Source organism: Erythrolamprus reginae, chromosome 3 (genome assembly GCF_031021105.1).
Source record: "Erythrolamprus reginae isolate rEryReg1 chromosome 3, rEryReg1.hap1, whole genome shotgun sequence".
Classification (NCBI taxonomy): domain Eukaryota; kingdom Metazoa; phylum Chordata; class Lepidosauria; order Squamata; family Dipsadidae; genus Erythrolamprus; species Erythrolamprus reginae.
The window spans coordinates 110,816,101-110,822,233 of record NC_091952.1 but is presented as its reverse complement, the minus strand read 5'-3'; positions in this window follow the sequence as shown (position 1 = coordinate 110,822,233).

Here is a 6,133-nt window from a genome sequence, read left to right as displayed (position 1 = left end):
TTGTCATCGGGGAGTGAAACCTTGGGGCTCCCTCTGCTCCCTATTCGTGGCTGGAGAAGACCTGTGAGAACGGCAGACCCTGGCAATGTGGCCCTTGGCACCACAGCGCCAACACGCCGAGTCTCGGGAAGGGCAGTTGGACCTAAAATGATTACCCCCGCACCCCAGACAAGTTGACAGTGGGGGACGGGCCGTGCAGGTGGCAGGTCTCGGCTCCGACTTGCTGCCAGCTTACACACATCTTCCTCCTCTGCCCCCGGACTGCCTTCCTCTTCTGGGGAAACTTTGACTTTATCCGCTTTTTCCGATACCTTTTGAGTGACATGTACGGCGCTGTCCATGGCAGCCAGCGATTGCGTTGACAGCTCGAAAGCACGAGCCTCCACTAGCGCCGCCTGAAATGTCAAATCGCGGATAGCCAGGAGGCGCCGCTTTAGGTGACCATCCCTCACCCCGAAAACTAGCCTGTCCAGTAGATAGTCATTAAGATCAGCAAACTCGCAGTACAAAGCTGCTCGGCGAAGAGTGGCCACATAGTCATTAATCGACTCCCCCTCGGCTTGGTTTCGCTGATAAAACTTGTAACGTCGCGTACACCATGAGGGCGCTGGGGCATAATGGTCCTGCAAAGTCTTTAAGAAATCCTCCCAAGAAACATCGTGGATGGAGATCGGGGCAAATAAGGCTCGGGCGGTTTCGAACATCTCGGGGCCACAAAACCCAAGGAAACATGACCTTTTCCTATCCCCAGAAATCTCCATGTAGCCATTGGAGATCAGGAAGCAATCAAAACGGGTGACATACGAGTCCCACGTCTCCCCTTGTGGGTCAAAAGGGGCAAAAGTAAGTTGCACAGACATCCTCACTTACTGTCAGTGTCTACGTAAAAAATCCCTCAATAGATGGCTCGAATCCTCGTCGCCAGTATAACAAGTGAGGCCTTAATTAATCATCATGTTTAATACAGAACTCGTGCCAGGCTGGCAGGTACAGGCTTAAAGCAATAACAACATAACAGGCTTATATATCACACACAGGCTGAGGCAGGATCCAATCCATACACATTAACTTTCCCGCTTACAATGTATCTGGGGATACGCGACCAATCAGCACCAAGGATAGGGACGCCAATCGCACGGCTCTAACCGGCCGGCTGTTCCTAAGCAGACACAGCACAAGATTCGTCAGGTTTTATTACACAGTGATCCCCCATGCAACTATAGGACAGGAAATGGCAAGAGACAGGTTGAATAGTAGAACTATCGATCACCAGCCAGTATGGTTGAGGAGGACAATTCTTAGGTTGTAAGATCCAGTATAATTCAACTTTATCCAGAATGGAAAGTTTCGAGATAGATAATGGTGGTATTATAGTCGCAACAACTTCCATAGGCAAATTCAACATGAGGTAAACATAGCAATGGTCTTTACTAGACTGAAGAAATGTGTTCAAATTGGACTGTACACTTTACTCTTGCACAGGGTCTTTTTGCTCTTTTTTCTGTATTAAACAGAAATTTTGTTGCTAAAAAGCAACAAAAGAGAAATTAATTAGAGGTGGATATTGCCTGAAATAACTGAAGATAGTAGTTTGTGGCTCAGAAATGTTAATTCTAGCCTTCCCTGTTACCAACTTTATTAGGCAAACCTTTAAGGGGAGGCTACTTTTAACATTTAAGTTCTGAGGTTCAATATTCCATGGTTGGATTTGACAAGACTTTCACTCAGTTTAATTTCAATTGGGAAAAATACACCTCAATTTTATTTGTATTACTTTTTCATAAAACCATCACACAATGTGACATATCAATTCACTACTGCTAATTACTTAAGGTAGGACGTAGATAATTGATAAAAAGACTTTTAAGTAAAGCAGAAGAAAATATAGTCTGCAACTTTATATTCTCCTTCCTTTGGGAGTTGTCTAGGCCAGTGATTTTCAACCTTTTTTTGAGCTGCGGCACATTTTTTACATCTACAAAATCCTGGGGCACACCACCAACCAAAATGACACTCTAATACAGTACATATTATACATATAGTTAATAATATACACCATCAGGATAGACATAACCATCTGAAGCTGAGGATTCATCTAGTGGTGGCAACATTTACCTCCAGTCCTGACCAGGATTAGAAATCGGGACCATGGGGAGGAGTAGCAGCTTCAACTACTCGCCATGGCCACACAATGACAAGTTCGCGGCAGCCCAAGTGGTGACCTTCCTGGGTGTAGATGAGAGGCGGCCTGCTATTGGTTCATCACTAATGATCGGGATGAATCCTAGAAGGTGATTGGTCAATGAGTGTTCCCTGTGCTTCCACTCTTCCTGTCGCTGATAGCTGGCGGGATTGTGAGGGGAATGTTTATGTTCGGATGGAGGCGGCTGGCCGGATAAATGGCCTACATGGGCTGTATCCAGCACGCGGGCTGTAGTTTGGGGACTCATGTTTAATTTCCCCATGGCACACCTGACCATGTTTCATGCATACTGGTTGAAAAACACTGGTCTAGGCCACTACTCTCTCTCTCTCTCTCTCTCTCTCTCTCTCATACACACATACCACACACACACACACATCATTTTTTTAATTACACAAAGATATTACTAGATAAAGAAATATCTATTTCTAGTGTTAATATTATGTACCATTCAATATAATATTCAGATGTACATTCAAAATAATATATTATTTTCTACAGTATCGATTTACAAATGAGAACAGCGAGCATGTTTCATACTTTCAAAAGTTTGTACACAGTACATTATAATATATTGTTTTGCCTTCTGCCAACAGTTTGTGCTGTAATTATTGCTTCTGCATCTGAAAATTTCAGTCTAAAAATAGAATTTATTTTTCAGATTTGCTTTTCAATATCACATGACAAATTAGACATCCATAAAAGTCAAGTTTCATTTCAAGATTTTTATGCAATTATTTAACAGTTCTAAGACAGAAAGTTAAAAACTATAATTAAGCATATTTCATGTTATGCCCATTCTTGCTCTACTGCAAGCAGATAGCATTTACTTAATATAAAGATTTGAGAAACACATTGCACTGATGATACATTTATTATATACTGTAATAAAATATTCAGTTCTCTATTACTGAATGATCTCTTTTTATCTAAGAATAGACCAAAGAATTCAAATGTGTCAATCCAATTATTTTCATCTACTGTAATTGGGAGAGCATCAAATAAAGTCAGTACTGAATTTTAACAACTGATGTGGTAGAAAACCTGTGGATCACAGGTGGTCTCCACTTTGTTTTTTTCCTCTAAGCCCTGGAGCTCTCTAAAATTACTATGCTAAATCAAAAAGTAAACCACTGAATGACAGCCCTAAAAGTTTCCAGGGGAGGCATGAGAAGCAATAATTAAAAGAGTATGTTTGTCTTCAATAGTTTGATGTCATTTTTACTTTTTTGGAAAAAAAATACTTCAGAAAGCTTCTTGGAAGGATGAAAACCCAAGCTTGGTCCCTCTAGTAACAACCTCTCCTGTGGCCTTTGCCAAAACTAGGACAGCGTATTAAAGACAAGACAATAGCCATTAAAATTGGCTGTAATTGGATTAAAACATTATTTAATCACATTGGTTAATCAAAAGGAGGACATCTGCCTATAAAGATAGAAACCCAGACTTTTCCTGCTTTGTTGCCTGTGGTCTGTTAGGAAATTTGTGGTCTAGAGCACAGCCACTAAATGCCAAAACCCAGCACTGTCTAACAAATACTTATTGTGAAAGTCTATGAGGGAAACAATTTCTTAGGAGCAAATACTGCAAGTTTCTTCTTTCCTCTAATTAATTTTAAACAGAGATTAAACCAGGATAAAGCTTAGGTTTTAATTCTATGATCTAGGGCAGGTGTGTCAAACTCACGGTCTGTGGGCCAGATACGTCACACGCTGACCACGTCCACCCATGGTTTAGTGAAGGGGAGAAAAGTTGTAATACATCATCTAGGACGACTATAGGATTTCCGCTCTAATGCAAAGAATCTGGCCTTGATGTGAGTACTCTTCAAGATCCAGTCAGATTCTGATGTCAATGAACCTTGACTTCAGAAAGAACCAGAAGGGGGCTGGCTCATGGAAGGGCCATGGATCCAATGCTGTGTTGATTCACTAACATTTTCACTATTAATATTAACTTGTAATGTATCTATACAGGCAGTCCTCAACTTACAACAGTTCACTTAGTGACTGTTCGAAATAGAAAAAAGTGACTTATTTTCACACTTAAAACCACTGTAGCATCCCCATGGATCACATAGCATCAAAGATCATGTGATCCTCTTTTGCGAACTTCTGACAAGCAAAGTCAACAGGGAAACCAGTGTGCTATCAATTTAACAGCTGCAGAGATTCACTTAAGAAATGCTACTAGCTAACATTTAAAACATGTCTGTGCATTTCTTAAAATAGAAATATATTAAGTTAAGAATGTTTTTCTGGTACAAGTACTCAGGGCATTAATAGTGGTTAAGGCACCAGGCTAGAAACCAGGAGCCTGTGAATTTTAGTCTTGCCTTAGACATGAAAGCGATGGATAAGAGACTGTTTAAGTTCCAAAAAAGGAGGTTTTTCATAAAATAATTAGAATAAATAACGAAGCCAACCATCTTTATGTTGGCTGAAGAACTAACTGATTCACAAATTCAACAGATTTGACAAACAATAAACAATTGGGACTCAAAAGTCCTTTAGTGATGTCTCAAATCACAGAGAGAAGATACTGAAACCATTTGCTCTCTTTTACTTTTAAGGTAATTTAGCTACCTATAAAAACCAGAGAAAATCTTGTATGATTACCGTATTTTTGGAGTATAATATGCATATTTTTCCACTCTAAAAGAGGCTGAAAATTTGGGTGCATCTTATACTCCGAATGTAGCTTTTTCCAAAGGTTTTTTTTCAGCCCTAACAAGATGCTAATTATCTTCCCAGGTTTTACCTTGCTGGCTTTTTCATTGTTACTTTCTCCGAATAATGTTTTTTCCAGTCCTAAGTCTTTGCAGGCTTTTTTTCACTGCTCTACTTGCTCCAAATAAGTTTCTTTCCAGCACTAACGAGGCACTAATAATGTTCCGAGCTCTGACCAGCTGGCAGGTTCTTTCATTGTTACTCTTTCCGAATAAGGTTTTTTTAAGCCCTAACCAGGAGATAAAATAATGTGTGAAACCGACCAGATTAAGGACGCTAGCCAGATGAATATCTGGTAGGCAGATTTCCCTCCCTTATTTTCCTCTCCAAAAATTAAGGTGCATCTTATACTCCGAAAAATACAGTAATTTACATAGAGAGTTATTCATACATTGTGCCTGTAACAAAACATAGTAAGAGTAATGATAGTACATCACAATATGTTTTTCATAAAAAGTTTAAGCTGTGCGTTATATGTTAATTAGGACTCAGAATTAACATAATTACCAGCACATATTTCAAAAACATTTATGACAATTTTGTGCCTCTTATAATTGAATTTCCTCTTTGATGATTTCTTACTGAATCTGTGATGATTGTCTAGCTCCAGAATCTCCAACTACTTTCAGCTATTTTTGCCAATGTTTTTATTAAGACCTAAAAAAGGAGAAAAGGTACAGAGATGTTATCCAGCTGCACAAAATATATAATAAAGAGGAAGAAATCAAAATGGTCCCATTTTATAAATCAAACAAGATCTATTGATCTAAAGAACATAATTTTAATAAATATAAGTCACCCTGAATAAAAAGTGCAAGATTAGATACCGTATTGTTATAAAAAAATCCAAAGAATTAGTGGGGATAATCACAATTGCTCACTTTAGAAAAGTATAACTAACACCAGTTATCTTATGCACCATTATTTAAAAGGTTCACTGATATCTTTATTCCTCAACCCTCAGAAAGTTTAAAATAAATCAGTAATTGCTTTCACTTTTAACCATTTGCAATTCTGAAAAATGGGTATCCATCCATCCATCCATCCATCCATCCATCCATCCATCCATCCATCTATGACATTGGGGGATCATGGGAATCCAGAGCAGCTTTCAAACCAGTGTAGGGTCACTAGGCTTATGAGGAAGTGCCTACAGTTTCACTAGATTCAAGACTGATGTTCTGTTAACCTGCTTTCTGTT